This window comes from Narcine bancroftii, chromosome 7 (assembly GCF_036971445.1).
Source record: "Narcine bancroftii isolate sNarBan1 chromosome 7, sNarBan1.hap1, whole genome shotgun sequence".
In the NCBI taxonomy this organism is placed as follows: domain Eukaryota; kingdom Metazoa; phylum Chordata; class Chondrichthyes; order Torpediniformes; family Narcinidae; genus Narcine; species Narcine bancroftii.
In genome coordinates this window covers 165,791,583-165,816,873 of record NC_091475.1, presented here as the reverse complement: position 1 = coordinate 165,816,873, position 25,291 = coordinate 165,791,583, and the positions used below count along the sequence as shown (strand labels likewise).

Here is a 25,291-nt window from a genome sequence, read left to right as displayed (position 1 = left end):
GGTTTAGAGTAATGGTTTCACACTTTTTCATGTTGGGCACCTTAATCAAATGGTTCATCTGAACAAGACAATAATAATCACAAGTTCTTTGACTTAAGGGTGGCATTTATTAAAAAGAGCAAAGATAATGGCCCATTTCTTTCTCATCTCGAAATTCACTCAAGGGTCACATTCTCCAGTGTGACAACCACTGGAGTGCAGGGTCTTCCATGTCAGTAGATAAAATGCCTCAGATCAGTTGTTGTCTAAATTAAGATATGAAATCAACTGAATCATTCCACACAACAAATCATCTAATTTTCTGTGAAACAAATGACTGAATGGAGGCTTTACTCAGTTTTCAAATGGGCAGTTCAGACTGACTAGTTTTATTCTTTGTTACAAAATGCTCAGGCAATCTCATCTCCGCTGGAGTTTCTCACAGCCACAACATGCAAGTGGAACCACTTTCTTGCTTGTTGTCCCAGGACCAGAATGTCAAACCCAGAGAAAGAGGGGAAAGAGAGATTTGAAGACTGACCTCCGACCTCCGACCTCAACTGCAACACTTAGAAAAGCAAGCAGCTCGCTCCAGAATACAGTAAAATCCCCAATATCCGGCACCGATGGGGATCATGGATGCAATATATGTGAATTTTCTGGTAGACTGAGACATGCTCTTACAATAAACAACTTGAAAGAAAAAAGACAGTGCAAAATGTAGAGTAATTGAAAAAAAATCAGTATTGTAGACCTTAATTACATAAAGTTCATTTTGGTCATGTAATTCTCGTAACTTACAAAATGTAAATTTAAATGTGGATCCCGGTCACTGGAGTTGCACTAACTGAACCACCATCATAATTACTGCCCCCCCCCTCAAATTGACAGATAAAGAATTACTAATATACTTTAGACTAATAAAGATGGAGACTCTTACTAGGAAGGGATAGGGAAACACTTTGGTAGAGTTGCCCCAGTGGTGAGCGACATCAGATTGCTCTTCATCCTGGGCACCGCCATTTTATTGAAACTTTATTCAAACAGCTGCAGCAGGCTGGGCATGACTGAGTCACTCCACTGGCTGAATGTTTGCTTCACCAAGTGGTTGTGTGTTGCTTCAAAGAATATTTACTTTTACAATTTTAAACTTTTATTTATTTTTAAAATTTATTCTAAAGTTTATTTATTTCCTCTATTTTTTTTGCCGGTTGGTTGAATTCTGGATACTGGGGATTCTACTGCATGTTCAATGATTTCTTTTTTTTTAAATGAATATGCCATCTAAGTGTACACAGTCTATTGTTAGTGATTTAATTGAAATTTTATCTAGTTTGACAAACATTGCAGATTGTTTAGATCTGTCATTCTCAACCTTTTTCTTTCCACTCACACTTTAAGTCATCCCTATGCCATCGGTGCTCTGTGATTAGTAAGGGATTGCTTAACGTGGTATGGGAGTGGGAAGTCAAGGTTGAGAATCACTGCTCTGGACCCAATTGTTATTGAAATAGTTTGCTTGAGAAAAATTGTCATTGGCCTATTTTCTTTGGAATTATGAAACTATGCACATAATGAGTCAATTGGGTACAATTAAAACAATGGTTTTCAAACTTTCTCTTTTCACGAACATACCACCTTAAGCAATCCCTTACTAATCACAGAGCACCTATGGCATAGGGAATACTTAAAGTGGTACATGAGTGGAAAGAAAAAGGTTAAGAACCATTGATTTAGATTATTTTTCCTACGATTTTCTATGGGGGGTGACGGACAGGATCAGTGTTGTGCTTGGCTCGGGTGTTCAATATTGGGTGGGTGAGGTGAGGACAGTGGCACCCCCTTCAAGTGGTGCTAAGGGCATGTGCCCTGGCTGCCATACCCTAGATATGCCTATGAGTAAATACCTGTATAGTTGCCAATGAGATTAAAATTGAGGTTTGCTGAAATATTCAAAGGATGCCTCATGAGCAAACCTTTTTTGGAATTAAGGTGAGATGTAAAATCATTGCAAAGCTTGAAATCCTCTGAGTACAATGGTGGTTCCACTACTAAATATATTATATAACATATAACCATATAGCAGTTACAGCACGGAAACAGGCCAATTTGGCCCTTCTAGTCTGCACTGATCCAAGTACCCTCCTCTAATCCCACTTACCAGCACTCTGCCTATATCCCTCCATCCCCCTCCAATCCATATACTTATCCAACTCTTTCTTAAATGACAAAATTGACCCTGCCTCCACCATCTTTCCCGGAAGCCCATTCCGCACAGTAACCCTCTCTGAGTAAAGAAGTTCCCCCTCATGTTACTCCTAAACCTTTGCCTGTCAACTCTCAACCCATGACCTCTTGTATCCATCTCTCCTACTCTCAATGGGAAAAGCCTTTCCACATCAACTCTATCTATCCCTCTCATTGTCTTAAACACCTCTATCAAATCCCCTCTCAGCCTTCTACGTTCCAAGGAATAAAGACCTAATTTTCTCAATCTTTCCTTGTATTCCAGATGCTGAAACCCAGGCAACATTTTTGTAAATCTTCTCTGCACTCTCTCTATCTTGTTAATATCCTTCCTATAAATCGGTGACAGAACTGCACACAGTACTCTAAATTTGGCCTCACCAATGCCTTGTACAGTTTTATCATTACTTCCCAACTCCTATATTCTATGCACTGATTTATATAGGCAAGCATACTAAAGGCCTTCTTCACCACCCTATCTACATACACTCCTACCTTCAGGGAACAATGCACTGTTATTCCTAGATCTTTCTGCTCCACTGCATTCTTCAATGCCCTCCCATTTACCACGTATGTCTTGCTTTGATTATTCTTTCCAAAATTAAGCATCTCACACTTAACAGCATTAAACTCCATCTGCCATCTTTCTGCCCACTCCTCTTAGCAGTTTAAATCCTTCTGCAATCTTTGAAAACCCTCTTCATCATCGACAATTCCTCCTATTTTAGTATCATCTGCATATTTACTAATCCAATTTACTGCCCCATCCTCCAGATCATTAATATATATGACAAACAGCAATATTCTATCGCACCTAAGCACCGCTGTAATATTTTCTCTAACAAGTAGTGCAACCCCACCCCCTCTTGCCCCCCTGGTTCTATCACACCTAAAGCAACTAAATCCAGGAATATTTAGCTGCCAGTCACATCCCTCCTGTAACCATGTTTCACTAATCGCTACCACATCATACTTCCAAGTGTCAATCCATACCTTCACCTCATCCACGAAACACAAAAGTCTGCAGACATTGTGAATGAAGTAGAAGCACAGTGCTAGATAAACTCTGCAGGTGAAACAGTGGAGATAAAGATACATATCTAACATTTTGGGCTTGAGCCCTTCATCAAAGTATGGACAAAATGTGAGCAGGTGCCCAAACTCATTGGTTATGCATCTTTTTCTTTTCTCTATAAAGTGCACTGCCTGGTCTGCAGAGTTTCACCAGGATTGTGTTTTTAGTCATCATATTCAGTCTGCTGGTCCATGCAGTTTGTTTCTGTTTTTGGTGGCAAGTGTTTTCCATCAATATTCAAGTTAGGAAATTTCTTTCAGCTCCGGATGCACTCAGTTAGTGCATCCAGGCAGTTAAGCTAAGATTGAAGCAAATAACTGAACATATTGGAAATCCAAAGCAAAAAAATAGACTTAGTAGGTCCACGGAGAGATTCAACCTTTCATCAGGTGGTATAATGAACTATAGTTTTCTCCACCAAATGTTCAATGTACAGAGTGTTCCTGGCAATTTGTTTTTAAAGGAAGATGTTAGTTCTGGGGATCTTTACCTTCTTTCTCAACGCTTAACCATTTTTTTTTCGAGGGTGGGTTTATTATTCTTCTGTATTTTTTCTTTACACCAGCTCAATACTGCTGCCGAAAAACGACAGATTTCATGACACATGCTCATGGCAATAAACCTGATTCTGATGCTAATATTTTTGATATAGTCAGTGATGTATGAAACCATTTACTTGGGCCCCTGACTTCCAACCAGAACCAGAATCTACAAGCAAAAAAAAAATGCATTTTACAAAATGTATTATGCTTTCAGGAGTTGTGAGAGGCATTGTGCAGGAAAATGAAGGTACTATTCGTCAAACTTAAATGAAAAGGTGTCATGGAATTCAATGTATCTACCAAACAAGCTCATTCTAGACACACGAGGAAAATAATGTGACTGTCTTTAGTATCTTTTCATTCTTATTCTTTAATGTCTTATTTTCTATTCTCCATTCTCTCTTTGTAACCTCAGTGTTGTGTATTTTTACAGCAAAAAGGGTGAGAAGTGTGAATATATGATAGTTGTGAATTTCCAGTAGTAGCATTGCTCTATTAAAGAAGTTGATTACAATGAGGAAAGATTCAGGAATTACTATTAAGAGCCCAAACATTGTGACCTCTGCCCTTGCAGATAATCCATGGAAACATTGCAAATGGGGCTGGTTAAATGGTGAGACAAGCATCTTTATCTAGATTAAGTTGGCTCTATAAATACTGTTGGTTCTTTCTTTTCCTCAAAGACAAAGAGGGCATTGAAATGGTTTCATTCATTTGCAGCACCAATTAGCTTAAATGATTCCAGCTGTGAATTGCTGTCAGCTTACGTTGTCATGAATCATTTTAGATGGTACTATTGCTGACCATTATTAACTTCAATTGATGACAGGCCATTTTATTTAATATTGAAATAGTGCTTGTTTTGGCACCAAACAAATGATGAGAAGAAAGCTTGAAAGTACAATTTGTCCTTAGAAAATTCTGCTGAATCATCATTTTGCAACCAGATTACTGATGTGTCATTTATCTTTAGTTACAGCCTGGGGATACTTTCTGGAGTTATTCTCTACAGAAGGAAGGACAGCTGACAGCTGATTTGACTGAGGTTCAGCAGGTCACCTTCTGAAGCTGCTGTATTTTTTTAGTTGGTAACGTCATTCAGTCTGCGGGAAAGGGATAACCTTTTATTGCCCTCATTGATATCGTAAGCACCATTTGTTCTTGAGCTAGCATTCAGCCTACAAAGTAGCCGCTGATGGAGCGAACGAAGGCCCAGCACACTCACTTAGCTCACTTTGGATGTGATGTACTGTATCAACCTACAGATGGAAAACTGGAGTCATGGTTATGGCTGTCTCAAACAGTCTGAATATATCACTGCATTATTGTTGCAATCTAACATTTAACCAGTCAAAAATAGCATTGCATTGGCGCGATCTGCCACGAATAAAGTTTGTAGATGTGGGATTTCAATTGAAATGTTAGGCTATGTTTCAGGGAGATGTCTCTCAGAGTAAAAGCCAAAGATCTTTTGGCATAGCAAGATTTTCGATCAACAATGTGAAAAGGCATACATGAGTAATATTACAATGTACAGAGTCGCAGATTCTGTCACTGCATTCTTCATTGAAATGTTCTGCAAGGGGAAAATATGTAAACAGTACAGGCACTGTATAAGGGTGAGGGGCTAGGAGATTTTTTTTGCACAGATTTTGTGGTGTTTATGATAAAAACACTGAAGGAGTGATTAAATGGCTTTAATTATCAAAAAGCTGAGCATAACTGAACACGACTTGGCCAGGTTCCAGGTACAGGAGCAAGAGGGGGCAAGTCTGAGCATGTCAGCCTATATTGGGAAATCTGGGGAGGAGCCAAGGGAGAGGTTGGGGAAGGTCAGGTAGGTTCGGACAGGCCAGTCCATACATCTATGCAAAAGCCTTTCACCACAAGCTGGAAGTAAATTTGGAATTCCAGGGCAGTTTATTGCAGATAATCTCAAAGGTGCCATCAGGGAATCATTGCTGCTCTGAGTCACTGCTGGTTTGTAGTCTTCGTCGGCATAACAAAGGAAAATTTTTAAAAAGTGAATTGACAAAGATTGAAAGTATTTGCCATCTTTTTGCTTTATGCTGTTCTTCAGATTAATAGTTACTTGCCTTTTATTCAGCTCTTGGGCCTCATCCTGCAGAAGCTGCCTTGGATGTGGCAGGAGATGAATGATGAGGCAGATACGCGACTGTTTGGTAAATGATGCACTTCTTCCACTGATAATGCTAGGTATCTGTGTGTTCTTGAGGTTCTCAAGATCATCAAAAATCCCCCATTTTGAGTGGTCATGGGTCAGTGATTCCCATGACTCATTGAGGGAGGAAGTGATGGAGGATGGGGGGAGTGTTGTACTTTTTCGGAGAGGATTTTTGTTTTGAGAGTGTTTCAGGAGACTCGTGTTTGGCATCAAACAATGCAGTCTTCCATTGGATTTAGGAGATTTTGGCGCCCTCAGTGGGGCGTTGGATATTTTGACCTGCTGCCCCACTCACGAGGTGGTTTCATGTTGAGCCTCCACCTCGAGGCCGGCTAAGTCCATGGAGAAAAATTCAAACTTACCCTTTGATGGAGCAGCACTAAAAGGCTGCTCTTGCGCTGCTTTCACAAAGAGCAACATTTCATAGTGTACTACGAAATGGAGTCAGTGCGACTAGCTTGATGAAAGGACTTAACTGTCTGCTGGCCAACTCCGTCCTACCGCACTGCCTGAAATACTGGCGTTGCACCACTTCTTATACTCCTGGCATTACAAAAACTCACTCTTCCCAGGAAACTGCTCTCCACCCCCCCAACCCCAGTAAACAAGAGCTTTTCATAGCTTATAGCAATATATTTAAATTATTAACAACAGTCGGAGGAGGGGAACAATCAAAAACAAAGGGTTTTGGTAAATTATAATGATATATTAATTATATTTATTGTAAGTTTAATTGCATATAATGGAATATCTAATTAATTTCATTTTAAATTATTAAAAAATTAAAAACACTCATTAAAAACAATACAGTTGTCATAAAATAGATTCTTTGTTCTGCTCATCTGGCACAACTCACTGCAGCCACCACGACTATAACCACTGCCACCGTTCTCTCTCTGCAGTGTTGTTCACGCAGCTTTTGACAAGAAATTGTGATAAAACGATCGAAAGTAAAATCCACCGTTAACCAAACGGAGCAATCTATAGTCAGAACCCTCAGTACAAGTGATAGACATTGTTAACAAGAAACGTGCATACACATACATGTAATTATTATCCTACAATATTGTGGTGAGATGTAATTACTCCACTAGGTCACCTGGGGTCATCCCCATGACCTTGTATATAAAACAGTCCAGAGCTACAGTCGAGCCTTCCAGGTTCGTCTTGCAGAGAGACAAGACCTCTAAGTGTACATATTAGTTCATTAAAGCTGTCTTACACTCTCACTGCTGGTGTGGTTATTGTCAGTACAGAATATATTATTAATGACAATGACCATTAGATCTGCCATTACCATTGCCACAAGGGGAGCAGTTTCCTGGGGGGGGGTGAGGGAATTTCTGAATGACCGGGGTTCGGGTAATGCTGCAATGCAGGGGTTTCTGGGCTAGTGGCAAACTGGGTGCCAAAATGTCAGAAAGGCTTCAGAAGTCTTTTTTTTTCAGCAAAATATCCAATGCCAAAATATCTGGCTCCAAACTGCGGGCGCCAAAATGGCTGATTCTGTTCCCATTGATCTGTCAGAGAATGCTGCCTGATGGTTCACATTGTACTAGTGGATTTGAAAGGTTTTATAGATCACTGTTCATCACTATATCTCCAAGATTTTGATGTGCAGGCAGTGAATCATCCATGAATTAGAAAGGACTGAAGGATAAGGATCCCTGCAGACTGGTAGATCTTGAGCTTCATGCCTGGCTTGAGATCTTGATCTTCAGATACACTTCCCTGGACAAGTAAACTCTTTGAAGGCAATGGGGAATTTCAGCATTGATATCTGTCTTCAGTGAAAAGTGGTCGCTGTGATATGAGAAGTGTTCCATGTTTTCCAGGGTCTAGTTGTGGATCTTAACTGTTAGAGAGGGATGTTGCTTTGGGATGGCAGGTTAGTAGAGGACATTTATTTTGTGGATGTTAAATATATGGTTATGTTTCATTAAATGAATTAGTGTTGCTTTGGAGCTCATTTCTGAGTTTGATTACTGCAAATGGGATGACTTTGGTATGGAGTTGTTTAAGATGCAGTTTCTATTTGGTCCTGAAGATTAGCAATTTGCAGTAGTTGAGGTAACTAGCCTTTTCACGCTGGCACCTTGACCCAGTAATTTACGGCCAATCTAACAGTTAAGGGTCCAGTGTGAGAGCTCTTTAATTGGCACAGAGGCATCGTCGGACGCTGGGGATGATACTACCCAGGTGTCTGATGATGCTACGTGCTGATTAGCCCAGTGAAAGAGACATTGAGTATCCTGGGATAAAATAGTGACACGTCAATTAAGTTTTTTCAGGAACGTGAAGGAAATAAAAGATTAAAAAGAAGGTATAAACTTTGCTGACCTAAATAAACCTTTATGAATGTCTAAAGGACAGTGGGAATGTCACAGTGGGAGAAAGAAAGTTGTCAGACCTGCCCTCCCAGGCATCCATACCACAAGTCCATTAGCCAAAGCCCAGGAATCAGTAAACAGGCGAAGAGGGTGATCATGGGGATCTAGTGGTAAAGTGACTGCCTTCAACTCAGCATACTGACTGGAGCCACCATCCCCCTCCTCCGATAACTGAGTTCCTGACCTAGGATGGTAAGCCACCTGTTCGTGTATGCGGCCCACCCCTTCAGGCCCTCTGGTCGCACGACTCTGAATATACCACTTCCATTTAACAATAGAAGACTGCTGAGCCCGCCGGATCTTTAGATTAGCATCATTAGCCAGGACCCAATTCATTATAGGAAGTGCAGGTCGCAATTGAACATCTGCATCACCTGTCATTCTTTCAGTCTCTATCAGGGCCCAGTAACAGGCTAGTAACTGTTGTTCAAAAACAGAATAACGAGTGGCAGCCTCAGGCATGGTACGTGACCAGAATCCTAGTGGGACTCGGCGACCCTCTTGTTTCTGCCAGAGGCTCCAGGAGGCCACATCATCAATATAATGGTGAATTGAGAGGGAAGGCGATACTGGAAGGTGGGTGAAGGTATACTGGCGCCCCTTCCAGGTAAAGGCGAACTGATCCTGTGAGTCCTCAGCTATAAGAATACTGAAGAAGGCCTTAGCGAGATCAATGACAGCATACCATGTTCCTGAGTTCCCAGTAGCAATGTTTTCAATAAGAGTGACAATGTCCGGAACTGCTGAAGCAAGTGGTGGGGCATGTTTGTTCAAAAAACGATAATCAACTGTCATTCTCCAGGAGCCGTCCAGCTTCTGGACCGGCCAAACAGGGCTATTGAAGGGCGACGTTGCAGGCCTCACTACCCCTTCTTCTTTCAAAGCATCAATGGTGGCGGTAATCTCCTCCTGCCCTCCAGGGAGGCGATATTGCGGAATGCATACAGGTTTTGAGGGGGGTGGCACCACCACGGGATCCCACTTGGCCTGACCCACCACTAATCTTTTTGTAATAGTCCGAATTCCGAATGCAAACCCCCCTTGGCTAGTATTAAGGGCTGTACCGGCCAACATATTAATACCCAGAATACACTCGTCAGTGGCAGCTACCAACGCATGTAACCATATGGGGGAAGGGCCATCACCCACCGTGGCACGGACTTTTATTTCCTTTGCCAGGGTGATTGCCCCTCCCATTCCTTCTATTCGAAATGTGGGTCCGTTCCAGAGGTCGGGGTTACCAGGAATCACCGAGTGCTCTGCACCGGTGTCAACCAAAGCCAAGTATTGGCGATCATTACCCCCACCCCAGTGAATTGTTAATGGTATGTAGGGCCGCGGATCCCCGTGTGTGCGCCGTGTCTCGATGGAATAGACACGGGAATCCTGCCCACACCTTCAGGCTTCAGAAGGGTTCGGGGGTTTCCAGGACCACATGCTATTGTTATCCTTAAGAGCCTGTTTAACCCATTGTTGTACCTCATCACGGGTAACTGGGGCAGGAGAAGCTGACTCGATAGAAGCAGCAGTGGGAGCAGAAGGCACAGCTGGGCCGGGAGGACCCAGCATCTGGGGATGATGTTCCCCTGCCTTCCTCTTATAAAGGGCATACAAGACTGCAGTAGGTTTCCCATCAATATCACTTTTAGGTACGCCTAACTTTAACAAAGTTAGAAAAAGCTCTTTTCTGGTCAGTCCATTATTAACAGCAGCCCCTCTCCTTTCATCCTGTCTGTCTGCTTTAACCTGGGTTGTACGTGAGTGGATTTTACCTCCCAACTCCAGTTCTTGGAGTCCAGATAGGGCGTGCACCGCCTCAGATACGAGGTGCCCAATTAGCGGACTAGTTACAGACAGGACCAGTCCCCGTATAGTAGGTTGGGCTGAACGAACCAATCGGGTATGCATTCCAGCTGTGAATAATTCTTCATCAGGGCTCCCCCCATGCATCCACAGCCTCAGGCGCCCCGCATACAAAGCAGAGGCCACGGCCTGTTGGCGAATCACTGCTATACCCTCCTCTGGTGTGCCCCAATGGTTCTGCAAATGCAGATCCCAATCTACTGGTGATGGATACACCCGTAACAGGGCTTCTCCTAGAGTAGCAAGTAAATAGTCTACATCTCTCCTTCTGCCACGTAATTCAGCAGTGACTCGAATATCAGTAGTTAATGATCCTAACCCCAACAATTCCTCAGGGGTCAGATATATGCTACCTCCCCCTTGCTCCCAAACCCGCAGAAGCCAGGCCGCCAAAGTTTCTCCTGTCTTTTGCCTAAAACGATCTCCAATGGCGGCCAGCTCTTTTATAGTGAAGTCACGTATTGTTGTTGACTGCTCCCGACCCCTGTTACCACTCTGGCACATAGGGCCCTCTACCCAATGGACGGGAGGCTGCTGAGACCATCCCGTTGAGGGGGGAGCCCACCTAGCATAAGCAGGGGTTTGGGAGCCTTCCCCTGGGTCCACTTGGGAGATCGGAGCACCGGTCCCTTCAGTTTCTACACTTACATCATCCCCCCTCTCGCCTTCATCTGCTTGGACAGTCCGCTGCCTTACGGGGCGGGCTTGAACAGCGGAGGGAGAGGGGAGTATGCCAGGCACATGCCGGGGGGTATCTGCATTATTACCATTATCATCATACCAGATATTCCCGTCCCAATCATCAATTACATCAGGATCATTGCCATTCCTTATCATGGCACGAATACGGTGTGGATCAGGTTCTACCCCTTGCTTTTCCTTATTCGCACAGAGCTGTTGCCGGAGTTTAATATTACGGCAAATTGTTTGAACATGCTTATCCTCCCATTCTTTGGCTCGATCCTGACTGGTGCTAACAATTTCGCTCATCATCGAGCAGCGCTGTCGCAGAGTCTCTACTTCCTCCTCTACCTGCTGCTGAACTAATTCAACTTCACGCTGAACGGAGTGGCGTAAGGCTGTGGCCAGCAGCCAAAAACCGTCTGTCAGCGTCCCCCGTTTTTTTGGAAATTTACTTTCTCGGAGGAGAGTGGCAACCCGCTCTCCCAGAGGCACACTTAAGGGTTCTAACCTTTCATCCCAACTGATGGGTGGTCCCAACAAAGACAGGGTATTAGCCAGCATGCCAAACCCATCATCTTTGGAAGTCCATCCCGGAATCAAAAACTGCTCAGGGCTCACCTCTTTCTTTCGGCGAAACATCTTGAGACCAACCCTGCTCGCAGCGCCAATTGTCTTGGGTAAACTTATACCTCTCATTTTGTTCATTTTAGATTGGTCACAGTGTTTTAGCTACCGAAAGAAAATAGACACACACACCGAGAGCAGTTCAGTTTATACAAATGTTTATTACTAATTCAAAAGCTGATTTCACACTACAATATGCAAGCCCTTCCCAACTATACTTATCAACGCTTGGACTGGTCCCAACTGCCGAAGCGAGGCAACAACTGCACACTTGTAGTAGGTTGTCAGGGCGCTGGTAGCAGCTTCTCCACCTCCCCCGACCGGGACGTTGCTCGGACTCTGGCTGTTCTTCCTTCTTGACAAGGGGTGTTCCCACCCCTCGGAGAGTCTAAACTTCAGCAGCAGGACCACAGACTTTTATACCCCAAAAACAATTAATCATGCACCCACTCCCTCTAACATTTGTCAGTCAAAATCAAAGCTGAGCATACTATTCTACAATTTAGAAGATTAATTATTATGGAGCAGGATGCTATGATATCCTGGTTTATCTCGTAGATACAAGGACTCATTAAAACTTCTTGAGCAAGACAGGTTGTGACCAATACGTCAATTTCAGAGTGTCGTATTTGACAACTGCTTTCCCTGGGCCTCACGGTGGAATTCCATTTCAAAGTGTATCTTCAGATAAGTCCCCATGGCTGAGTTTAATTACATCTGCTAGTTCTGAAAGTAAGGTGACCTGCGTGTGGACCCAGTGTCGTCAGTTCCACATAAGCAAAAAGCATCTGAGTACATGGTTTTAATCCTCCATTACACACGTCAATTAAGTTTTTTCAGGAACGTGAAGGAAATAAAAGATTAAAAAGAAGGTATAAACTTTGCTGACCTAAATAAACCTTTATGAATGTCTAAAGGACAGTGGGAATGTCACAGTGGGAGAAAGAAAGTTGTCAGACCTGCCCTCCCAGAATCCAGTGCAGTAGAGAAACCCCTCCATGAGTGCTCTGTGCATACAGCCCTTTCTCTACCGCACAGAATTCTGGGAGGGCAGGACTGTCATCGCTCTTTCCCACGGTCTTTATAAATTGTGCACTATTGCCCCTAGGACTTTCCCAAAGTGTTTATAAATTGTGCGGCTTTACTTTTCCACGGTATTTTATAAAATTATAAAGGTTTATAAAGGTCGGCATAACAACAGGCCCTGAAGGGCTCACACTGTGCAGCACATAAAGCTTAATGATGTTATAATTAGACATGATTAATTTTGTTTAAATATAAGATCATAATATATTGATCAGGATTTAGGGCAGGTCCACCATTGCTCGATGCAATAGTGAAGGATAGAATCCCCCTATTCCCGGTGATACTTTGTGATGAGTGTGAAAGGACACAGAGAGCTGGTTAACAGTGGTCCAGTGTGAAAGGAAAAAGCGGCTTTGTTAACCGGTTCATTGAATGGCCAATCTACTGGTTAGTCAGTGTGAAAAGGACTAAGGTAACATAGCAGTCTGCTTGACTCTGTCAACTGTGATTGGATTTATTCCGGACCTCTTGGTTGATGTCACAGCTTATAAAGTGGAGACTAGCTTCTGCAGGTTGCCAAATTTTAGAAGAATGTTGCACAGTCATTTTGCATCAAAAGACTATAATAAAGTCAAGAAAAGATCATACATAGTGATTGATGCTATTCCCTGTATTTCTCAAAGTGGATACATTGTGAAAGTTGTGCCTTGTGATTGACAATTCCCAGTGCAGTCTGAGAGCAACTCTTTCTGTGGGCCCTGACTTCCTCTCTGTGCTTGATAAGTTGGCCATCATTTGAATGAACCGTTGAGTGTTTTGGCCCAGACAATGTTGAAGAACCTGCACATTCAGGTGGAGAAGCCAAGAAGTCCATTCTCATGTGGTAATTACGGTGGAATTTAAGAAAAGCCAGGTGCCTTGAACTGCAGTGCAGCAGCTTGTCTGTGAAGTACTGTCTGAGGTTCCTTGCAAAGTGCTTGAGACCTTCAACTTTAATATTTATTGTGGCAACATTTTTGTTTTGGCTGTTGGCTAGGGCCAGGTTGCGATTGATTAGTGCAACATGCTGAGGGTGATGCTGCTTGAACATTGACATAACTCTGAGAAATATTCTCTCTCTAAAAACCCCCAAAATGGTGCATTTTTATGCCTGACATGAATTTTTCTTGGTGTACTGAGCCGTAATTAATTTGATAATCGATCTGATCATAATTATTTACATGTAGATTCCTTCTGTAAAGAGTTGAACAAATTAAACATTTTTGATTTTATTAATGATTCACTTCTCCCTTAATCTCAGAAATGCTTAAAATCATTTGCAAGAATGATGTTTCCTTCCTAATTTGTTGTCTGCGACATTTACTCAATATGATTGAATGTGCTGTCACCACGGTGGCACAATTGTTGGATTCCAGAGATCTTTTCTGAGATGACACTTGAGAGGTTATCTCTCTTTATCATGAATAGTTATTCCTTTTCCAAAGGTTACACCTCTAAAGGTTTCTAATAGTGTGCTTGACTCCGTCTTTGTACTGAAGAATTACTTCAATCGGAAATGGACAATTATTGTGTACATAACCAGCAATGTGCTTATCTATGATCTAATAACACTGGACAATAATTGTTTCCAAAATATTTGCTTCTTGAAAAAAATTTGGGGATTATTATAGGCAACTTCAAGCTGAACACAAAGATAATTTCAGATTTGCTGTATCACGTGGGAAGATGGCAAAATATTAAATTAACTTTTATTGAATTTAGCATGTTTAATCGCAAAATGATGCTGACACATTGCATTAGTTCAACTGACTGAAACACGTTTTACCATTGATTTTTGTTTGTACTCCGGATCTGATGCTTCTTGCGTCAGTGACCAACAATAATCGGCCAGCACTCATAGATTCCTGATAACGCTTTTACATGTTCACAATGTCCTGGTGAAACCTTTAACCATGTTCGTCACTCATTGCACCTGGATCAGCAAGGAAGAAGTCCAAGTGCGAATACAGAAAATGAATTTTCAATTACATGATTTACTTCATGGTTTTGTATGCTTGAAGCAATTTGTCAATCAACTGGATTTGGTGCTCTGTAGTTTCCAAGAAAATTCCCAACATCATCTTTAAATGACTTCCATCCTATTTTCTCCTAAGACAATATTTGCTTAGCACCTACACTGAGTGCATAACCAGGCATTCTTGAACTAACCAAAACAGCTTGCTTCAGGGACAATACACTACTAGACCTAAAATATGACAGGAAATCGCAAAAAATAGCTTACGTTTAAATTAAAAGATTCGTGATAGGAAAATTCTAAGGTGATTTTTGTGATCAATAGCCAAAATCCATAAAATACACCAAGAAGTGTTTAAGAAGCAAGCTTTTTATTGTCCATTTTAATTCCTGGTTCCTTATCATTTTCTAATTAAAAAAAAATCATGTTGGAGCCTCAAGTGTTACAGGCAAGGCTATCACTTATTACCCTTGAGAAGGTGGGGGTGAACTGCTAACTTGAAAGACTACCACAGCAGTGATGGACAGGGAGATGAAGGTTTTGGGTGCAGGCATGATGAAAGATCAGGAATACATTTGGAAAGAAGTCCAATATTTGGAAGGGAACCTGCAGATGGGAGTGCTCCCATGTATCTGGTGCTCTAGTCCTTTTTGTTGGTTGATGGTATAGGGACGGGAGGTACTGTGGACGTAACAGCATCACATTTTGTGAATGGTACACATTGCAGCCACTCTCCACCCATGGTGGAAAGAAAGAACTTTCAGTGCAGTTGATGAGGTGCTTATCAAACAGTTGCTTTGTCCTAGATGGGATCACATCTTGTGAGAATCAAAATATTCGGTACTTTTCTTTCCTCCTACTGAGGAGGAAATTAATGGATATTAATGCAAACAAAATATAAGAGACAGGAAATTCATCTGATCTGGATTTCTGATATTAAAATGCTATTGTCAAAATTTTCAACACTATTTTGTAAAGTAGTGTACAGATCATGAAATTCATTAGTGGCCATTTGAGAATGACCTTCGGGACCTCTTCAAGCTGAATTTCTCATTGGCCTCTGAGGGTTGGTAATTCTACTGTATACGATGCATCCTCCCTGTTCAAAGGCAGGATTTTACGAGAGAGATACCTGTGAGGGATTCAGTGTCCTCCCTGAATAACTGTACTTGGCACAGTAGCCAAATACATATTATCTCTGAATAAGAAAGTCAAATTACCCAAAATCAAGCCCCCCCCCCCCCCACCCACAATGGTCATTGAACTTTCACTGACCAATAACACACTGCTGAGCAACACAGTTCCTTCAGCTTCATGCATCAACATAAACCGGGCTGAAGGGTCCTTTGGCTATATTTCTGTCGGTGATGGTTACCCTGACATTAAGTTTGAGAGCTGTGTGAGCTTGTACTGGAAAATCACTGGATGTGAAGCTACCTTACTGAAGGGTGGCCCAAATAGTCTTTCCTCCCACAAATGGCCAGACAGTGGAAACAAAGTGCCAAAAGGTACACCTACATTGTCCATTGCATTCCAGAGCCCCACTATAGGTAACTATGGAATTGGAAAAAAATATTTGGTTTGAAAACCATGAAAGTAACCCTCCTTCTGGTTCTTGCCACATTGGGTTAATATTTATATGTATTTGTTGATAATCAGTGAATAAAGTGCAATAGACGATCTGTGTAATTGTGCTTTGTACCATCTACAACCCACAGTGATAATCACAAATCGTCATAATATACCTTGACATCACAACTTAATGGTTTCAAAAGCCAATTAATGTGGATCAGGTAGTATTCTAATAGAATGATTTGACACAGATGATTTAACAATGAGAATATCCGAATCATTTGGTTTCTTTAAGCTGTTAGATGGTAGTACAGTATTTGCAACTTGATACTTTTAAAAAGTATGGATGCTTCTTAATGTAATTCCTGTTCCATTTGTCAAGGCTGGATATTAATACAGTAAAATGGTTTGTGGAACAGAGATGGGTTGTGAGTTCTTAGTTCAGTCTGGTCAAAGCCCTTGTGGTCCATACAAGAGGAGAGGACTGGCTGCATAATGTTTCTCTTGAAATAAGGGAAACAAAAAGGAACTCTGTGGTGACCTGAAAGAAAGAGATTATCATCTGGAAAACCCTGAAGGGGCAAATTTCTTCCGCAAGACACTGAAGTGACTGATCTGAAGGAATCAGTTGTGTGTGTCCAATGAGCAACAAATCTCTCTCTGAAAACTGACAAGAACATTCCAGGGGGGTAACCATTTACCTTCCAAGCACCAAATCCTGGTGAAATTCATAAATGTTAAATTCTGTGCACCATTTAAGAATTGCCTGCAACCAGTGAACTTAGAGGAGTGAGAAGTGAGATTGGACTGTGAATCAAAGAACTTTTCTGAACTTACACACACATTACATACACGTGGGCTTAGAATTAGAAGGCGGTTAAGTTAGGTTAAGTAAGTTAATAGTGATAAGTTAAATTTTGATCCTGTTTTCATGTTTAAAGATAATTAAAAGCAACTTTTGTTTAAGTAACCATTTGTCTTGGTGAATTTCTTTTGCTGCTGGGTTTTGGCGTCTTCTGGGCTCATAATACTTTCAACCCCATTTTCTTGGCTTCTCCCTGTAACCTTTGACACCAATTTTGTGCTATATATATCCAATTTAATAATTATTATTTGCGAAGTAATAGCTATACCTTTTCCATTTACCCCCCACCTTCCCGGACCTTGTCCATACACCCTACAGATTTCCCTCGCTAATTAATGAGCATCCAAGAATTTAACTTCTTTCACTGAGAAACAGATAAAATAATTTGTCTGTGATTCAGTTAGAGCTCAGCGTAAACACCTGGAAGCACTTTAACAACTGTGGATTTGTGAGGTTGCCGTGCATTTCAATGGGGGAGATTAAAGGGATTACCCATCAAGTCTAGACAGCGCTAAGTGTCGCAAAATATTTAAATTTACTGATTTGCACTTTCTGTAAAGGTTATCTCTAATGCAATGAGGATCATGTGGCTAGATGTTATATCCTGTGATGTACAAACAAAAATTTACATTGTATTTTAGTGCATCTTGGTTGGCATCCTTAAAGTAAGTTTATGGTTGCTTAATACTGCACACTTCAGGAAATAATCTCTCAGAAATCTTCTGAACACTGTATCAGGTCTTTCTTCCATGCTGTCTTTTCTGTAAAATGTTTCATTGGAGACAGCATTTTAACTAATTAGCACCTTGCATTTTCTCAAATCTTTATTCATCATTATTACCCAATGACATAGAAAGAGGCCATTTGGCCCATTGAGTCTGGTCAGTTCCATGTATTCTCATTCCCCCATTTACTTTTCTGTAACTTTCTGCATAGCCAGACAATGAGATCCAGCAAACTAATTGGTCCTAAACGGAATGATGGTGTTTAGGGTTAAGGTTATGTGTATGCATACCATTGTAGCAAATGTTACTGGATAGTGTATCTGATCACAAACTCTTGAACTTGCCTTACCCAGACGTGGTTATTTCATCCATAACAACTCCGTAGAGCAGCCATTAAAACCAGGGGACGTAGTCTCTATTCAATTCAACAACTCTTTACTGTAGCCAGAACAAATCTTAAAGACCATTTAATAATTTTGTTTTCAGTTGTCCTAAGTGCTCTATAAATGAGATTCTGTCCAAATTTCTTCACTTTAAATATGTGTTCAGGATGTTTTGCTAAGTGAGAGTGGGTAATTTATTTTTGGATGGAGAGGACAGAAAAAGGAGAAATAGAAATAAGTTATTCACCCTTTGTGGTTATTCTGCCATTCAATGGCTGACATATTACCTGAATGCACCTTATTACACATGTCCCATATTTCTTGATTCCTTTAATAACTAAAAAATATTTGTGTGAATATTACTGTTTAAGCAAAGCTCTACAGGTCCATTATCAGGGATAATGTTAGATAAAATCTAGAATGTGGATACTTTGAAAATGGAACAGAAGAATTTTACCAGGATGCTGCCTTGATTAAAGGGTATGAGTATTAAGGACAAACTTGGGTTGTTTCCACTGAAGCATCGGAGATGAAGGGAAGATCAAATAGATGTTTATAGCATTTTGAAACACATTGATAGGGCAGAGAGCTAGGATCTTTTCTGATGATGCCATAGTAGTGGGCTGTATAAAAAGGGTGATGAGTCAGTATAAAAGAGTGAGATTGGAAAAATTGGCTGAATGGGGCCCCAACAACTTCACATTCAATGTCATCAAAATCAAGGAGCTGATTTTGGAGTTGAGTGTGTGTGGGGGGCGGGCGGGGTGGGAAAGGAAACCAGAAGTATACAATCCAGTGATCATTGGGGGATCAGAGGTGGAGAGGGTGAGCAAATTTAAATTCCTGGGAGTCACCATCTTGGAGGACTTCTCCTGAACCGAACACATCAATGTCATTGTGAAGAAAGCATGCCAAGCTTCTATTTTCTCAGGAGTTTGCGGAGGTTTAGAATGACATCAAAAACTTTAGCAAACTTCGACAGATGTGTAGTGGTAAGTGTGCTGACCAGCTGCATCATGGCCTGGTATGGGATCACCAATACCACAAAAGCCCTTCGAAAGGTAGTGGACACAGCCCAGTACATCACAGGAAAATCTCTCCCCACCATTGAGAAAATATATATGTAACTGCTGTCAGAAAGCAGCAGCAATCATCGAGGATCCACACCACCCAGGACATGCTCTGTTCTCACTGTTATCATCAAGAAAGAGGTATAGGTGCCACAAGACTCTTACCACTAGGTTCTGGAGCAGTTGCTACCCCTCCACCTTCAGACTCCTAAACAATAAAACTAATCAGAGACTTATTTAAAGACTCTTATTTTGCACACTTCTGTATTACACATTTGTTTATGTCATTCTTTCTTTACATTTTCTTTCACTTATGCGTTTTTAAAAAAAATTTCCTGGCCCGCAGGAAAAAGAATCTCAAGGTTGCATGTGATGTAATGTATGTCTGACAATAAAGTCCCGCATCGGACTTGTCAGCCACAAACGAGCCTGCAGCTGACGTGGACATTTACCCCCTCCATAAATCTTCGTCCGCGAAGCCAAGCCAAAGAAAAAGAAAAGAAATGTATGTGATGTATGCCAATAAATCTGAAGTTTGAACTTTGGAGTCAAATTGTGCCCACATCTATAGCTTCTTCTGACAGTTTGTTGCTATTCCAGATACATACTAACTTTTAAGTAAAAAGGTTTCTCCTCAGGTCCTTCTTAAGCCTATGACTTCTATTTCTGGAGTTACCTATCCTGGGGCAAAGGCAATGAGCATGCAATTTATCCATGCCCCTCGTGATCTTATGTACACTGCTCCAGGGAATAAAAAACACAGCCTCTCAATTCAAACTGTCAAATCCCAATAATATCCTTATGAATCTCTTGCATCCTTTCCAATTTAATACTATTTTTCCTATAGATGGGCTACCAAAACTTCACTCAGCACTCCAAGTGTGGTCTCACCAACATCTTATGCAGCTGTATCGTGATATCCCAACTTTTGTACTCAGTACCCTTAAAAGTGAAGACTTTTTTCACCATCTGGTCCATTTGGTTTCAGGGAACCATGCCCCTGTCCACCAAGGTCTCTCTTCTCTGCAACACTATCTGGGGTTCTACCATTTACTGTGCAAGTCCTGTTCTGGTTTGACTTACCAAAGTCCAACACATCACACTTGTCAGAATTAAATTCCATTTACCACTCCTTGGTCCCAACTAATTTAAATCCTGTTATAAACTTAAATATCCTGCTTCACTGTCCACGACACCACCAGTTTGGTGTTATTTGCAAATTTACTCTCAGTGTTAACTACGTTGCCATCCCAATTATTAATATAGATAACAAACAACAGTTTACTCAACAACATTCCCTGCAACTCCTCACTTGTTCACAGGCCTCCAATCCTCTGATTCCTTCCTCCAAGCCAGTTTTAAATCTAATTGGTCAGCTGACCTTGAATGTGATCTAACCTTTCAGACAAGCCATATGAGGCCTTGTTAAAACCCTTGCTGAAATTTATAAGTCCACTGCCCCGTCTTCATCAATCCTCTTCAAAAAAACAGGCAAATTTGTGAGACATGATTTCCTACCTCTAACCAATCCCTGTATATCCAAAGGATGTAAATCATTTTCCTCAGAATCCCCTCTAGCAATTGTCCCACTACATTTGTCAGGCTCACTGACTTGCAGTTCTCTGACATGTTCTTGATGCCCTTCATACATAATGGTACAACATACCCCTCTGGGCTTCTGGAACTTTACCTATGGTCAAAAATGATGCAAGGACCTATGTTATTTCTTCCTGAACTTCTTACAAGGTCTGAGAATGCACTGGTTCATCCAATTTAATGTGCTTCAAAGCCGCTAACATCTCCTCCAATAATTAACTTAGGGTCCAAGATACCACAATTCATTCACTTCAAGTTCTTAGCTTCCATGATCTTTTCCACAGTAAAGATTGATGAGAAATATTCATTAAAATCTTGTACATCACCTGTGACTACACATAAAGATGGCCATGGTAATCTTCAATGGGACCAGACCTCTCTTCAGCCACCCATTTACTCATAATACACCGTATGGCAGTGGTTCTTAACCATTTTCTTTCCACTCTCGTACCACTAAGTAATCCCTATGCCATAAATGCTCTATGATTAGTAAGGGATTGCTTAAGGTGGCATGTGAGAGGGTAGGGAAGGTTGAGAACCACTGCTCTAGATCTAATTGTTACTGAAATATTTTGCTTGAGAAAAATTGTCATTGGCCCATTTTCTTTGGAGTTATGAAACCGTTCACATAACGAGTCAATTAGAAATGATTAAAACAGTGGTTTTCAACCTTATTCTTTCCACTCACATACCACCTTAAGCAATCCCTTACTAATCACAGAGCACCTATGGCATAGGGAATACTTAAAGTCGTATATAAGTGGAAAGAAAAAGGTTGAGAACCACTGCCATAAGGTCTCTCAGGGTTTTTCTTTCGTATTCGTGCCAGATTCATCTTGTGTCCTTTTTTGGCCTGTCTTATTTCCTTCTTAAGTGTAATTCTACACTATTATACTGGCCAGGACATTCACTTGATCCTGGCAGCCTAAATCTGATGTATACCTCCTTTTTCTTGACCAGATCCTCAGTATAATGTATTTTATGTCATCAAGTCAAGTCACCTTTATTTATCATTCATACTATGCTGACATGGTAAAGATGAGATAACATTTCTCCAGGACCATGGAGTATATACATTCAAATAGACGAATACAGTAACAGTACCCTATCCACAAATGTTCTGGGAGTTCAGGAGACATGGCTTGGGGGAAAAAGCTGTTGCCTAATCTGGACATAAGGGTCCAAGTGCTACAGTACCCCCTACCAGGTGGCAGAATGGAGAACAGTTTACATGAAGAGCGTGTGGAGTCCTTTACAATGTTTATTGCCTTTTGCCTGCTTCAACTTCACTATCCTCTGCAAGATCTTGCATTCCGAGGAAGTACAGCTTCTAAACAAGGCAGTGATGTAATTGCACAGGATGCTCTCAATATATCCTCTGTAGAATGTAGTGAGGACTGGGGAGGTGGGGGGGGGGGGGGGGTGGTGGTAGTAGATGTTATGTTCTGGTATATTGTGTTTTTTATGTTCTTTTTATATTTGTAGATATAAGTGTATTCGTGTATGTGTATTATGTGTGTGTGTCTCTCTCTCTCGCTCTCTCTCTATATATATAGAGCGAGAGAGAGACACACACGTATGTATATATACATATTATGCACATACATATGAGTGCTCACGTTATATGTATATATAGATGTGTGTGTGTGTAATATACTGCATGTGTGCATATCTTTGGCTTGGCTTCGCGGACGAAGATTTATGGAGGGGGTAAAAGTCCACGTCAGCTGCAGACTCGTTTGTGGCTGACAAGTCCGATGCGGGACAGGCAGACACGGTTGCAGTGGCTGCAGGGGAAAATTGGTTGGTTGGGGTTGGGTGTTGGGTTTTTCCTCCTTTGCCTTTTGTCAGTGAGGTGGGCTCTGCGGTCTTCTTCAAAGGAGGTTGCTGCCCGCCAAACTGTGAGGCGCCAAGATGCACGGTTTGAGGCGTTATCAGCCCACTGGCGGTGGTCAATGTGGCAGGCACCAAGAGATTTCTTTAGGCAGTCCTTGTACCTTTTCTTTGGTGCACCTCTGTCACGGTGGCCAGTGGAGAGCTCGCCATATAACACGATCTTGGGAAGGCGATGGTCCTCCATTCTGGAGACGTGACCCATCCAGCGCAGCTGGATCTTCAGCAGCGTGGACTCGATGCTGTCGACCTCTGCCATCTCGAGTACTTCGACGTTAGGGATGAAAGCACTCCAATGGATGTTGAGGATGGAGCGGAGACAACGCTGGTGGAAGCGTTCTAGGAGCCGTAGGTGGTGCCGGTAGAGGACCCATGATTCGGAGCCGAACAGGAGTGTGGGTATGACAACGGCTCTGTATACGCTTATCTTTGTGAGGTTTTTCAGTTGGTTGTTTTTCCAGACTCTTTTGTGTAGTCTTCCAAAGGCGCTATTTGCCTTGGCGAGTCTGTTGTCTATCTCATTGTCGATCCTTGCATCTGATGAAATGGTGCAGCGAGATAGGTAAACTGGTTGACCGTTTTGAGTTTTGTGTGGCCAATGGAGATGTGGGGGGGCTGGTAGTCATGGTGGGGAGCTGGCTGATGGAGGACCTCAGTTTTCTTCAGGCTGACTTCCAGGCCAAACATTTTGGCAGTTTCCGCAAAGCAGGACGTCAAGCGCTGAAGAGCTGGCTCTGAATGGGCAACTAAAGCGGCATCGTCTGCTACGAGGCTTTAAAGGCTGTGTACGGCCCCTCACCCCAAGTCCAAAGCCCGCTGCGCAGCTCAGACGGCAAAGTCCTCCTCAGCGACAAGATCTCCATCCTCAACCGATGGTCAGAACACTTCCAATCTCTTTTCAGTGCCAACCGCTCAGTCCAAGATTCCGCCCTGCTCCAGCTCCCTCAACAGCCCCTAAGGCTAGAGCTGGATGAGGTTCTCACCCTGGTGAGACATATAAGGCAATCGAACAACTGAAAAGTGGCAAAGCAGCAGGTATGGATGGAATCCCCCTAGAGGTCTGGAAGGCTGGCGGCAAAACTCTGCATGCCAAACTGCATGAGTTTTTCAAGCTTTGTTGGGACCAAGGAAAACTGCCTCAGGATCTTCGTGATGCCACCATCATCACCCTGTACAAAAACAAAGGCGAGAAATCAGACTGCTCAAACGACAGGGGAATCACGTTGCTCCCCATTGCAGGCAAAATCTTCGCTAGGATTCTACTAAATAGAATAATACCTAGTGTCGCTGAGAATATTCTCCCAGAATCACAGTGCGGCTTTCGCGCAAACAGAGGAACTACTGACATGGTCTTTGCCCTCAGACAGCTCCAAGAAAAGTGCAGAGAACAAAACAAAGGACTCTACATCACCTTTGTTGACCTCACCAGAGCCTTCGACACCGTGAGCAGGAAAGGGCTTTGGCAAATACTAGAGCGCATCGGATGTCCCCCAAAGTTCCTCAACATGATTATCCAACTGCACGAAAACCAACAAGGTCGGGTCAGATACAGCAATGAGCTCTCTGAACCCTTCTCCATTAACAATGGCGTGAAGCAAGGCTGTGTTCTCGCACCAACCCTCTTTTCAATCTTCTTCAGCATGATGCTGAACCAAGCCATGAAAGACCCCAACAATGAAGACGCTGTTTACATCCGGTACCGCACGGATGGCAGTCTCTTCAATCTGAGGCGCCTGCAAGCTCACACCATGTGTGCATATACATATAGATAAAACACATACACACACACACATCCCTGTAGATTTTGTCAAAGATGGGGATGGTTTTTCTTGTGTTGCCTTGGGCTGTGTCTATCACCTTTTGGAGGGCTTATGCTCACAGTATTGGTGTCCCTGCACTGGACCATAATGCAGCCAGTCACCACACTTTCCACCATACATTTGTAGAAATTTTCCAGGGTTTCTGGTGTCATACCAAACCTCCACAAACTCCTGAGGAGGTAGAGGTCCTGACATGCTTTCTTTATGATGCCATTGGTGTGTTGGGTCCAAGAAAGATCCTTCGATATAGAGATTCCCACAAACTTAAATTTGCTCACCCTCTCCACCTCTGATTTCCTCAGTGATCTTTAGATTGTATACCTCTGGCTTCACCTTCCTGAAGTCAACAATCAGCTCCTTAGTTTTGGTGACATTAAGTGCAAGGTTGTCATACCGAGCCACATAGTTATAATTGTAAAGTGAGTACCGGAGCAGCAGTTAGCGCAACACCTTTACATTGCCAGCGATCGGGGTCGAACCTGGGTTCTACTGTAAGGAGTTTGTATGTTCTCCTCATATCTGCATGGATTTTCTCCAGGGGCTTTGGTTTCCTCCCACCCTTCAGAAACAGACTGGGGAATAGGTTAATGGGGTGTAAATTGGATGGCACAGACTCATGGGGACAAATTGGCCTGTAACAGTGCTGTATGTCTAAATTATAAAATATTTAAAAATTAAAAATTTAAAGCAGGGGTTATGAACGCAGCCTTGTGGATGAAGATTGTGGAGGATTGTGCT

General features: G+C 42.1%; 1 long non-coding RNA gene across 1 annotated transcript in view; it reads left to right on the top strand.

Moving 5' to 3' along the window:
- Nucleotides 1–626, top strand: part of LOC138739331 (uncharacterized) — a 334,221-nt gene extending 333,595 nt beyond the window's left edge. The window contains exon 10 of the long non-coding RNA XR_011342172.1: nucleotides 394–626. This is a non-coding gene — a long non-coding RNA (uncharacterized lncRNA). The remainder of the gene's footprint in view (nucleotides 1–393) is intronic.
- Nucleotides 627–25,291: the final 24,665 nt, after the last annotated feature.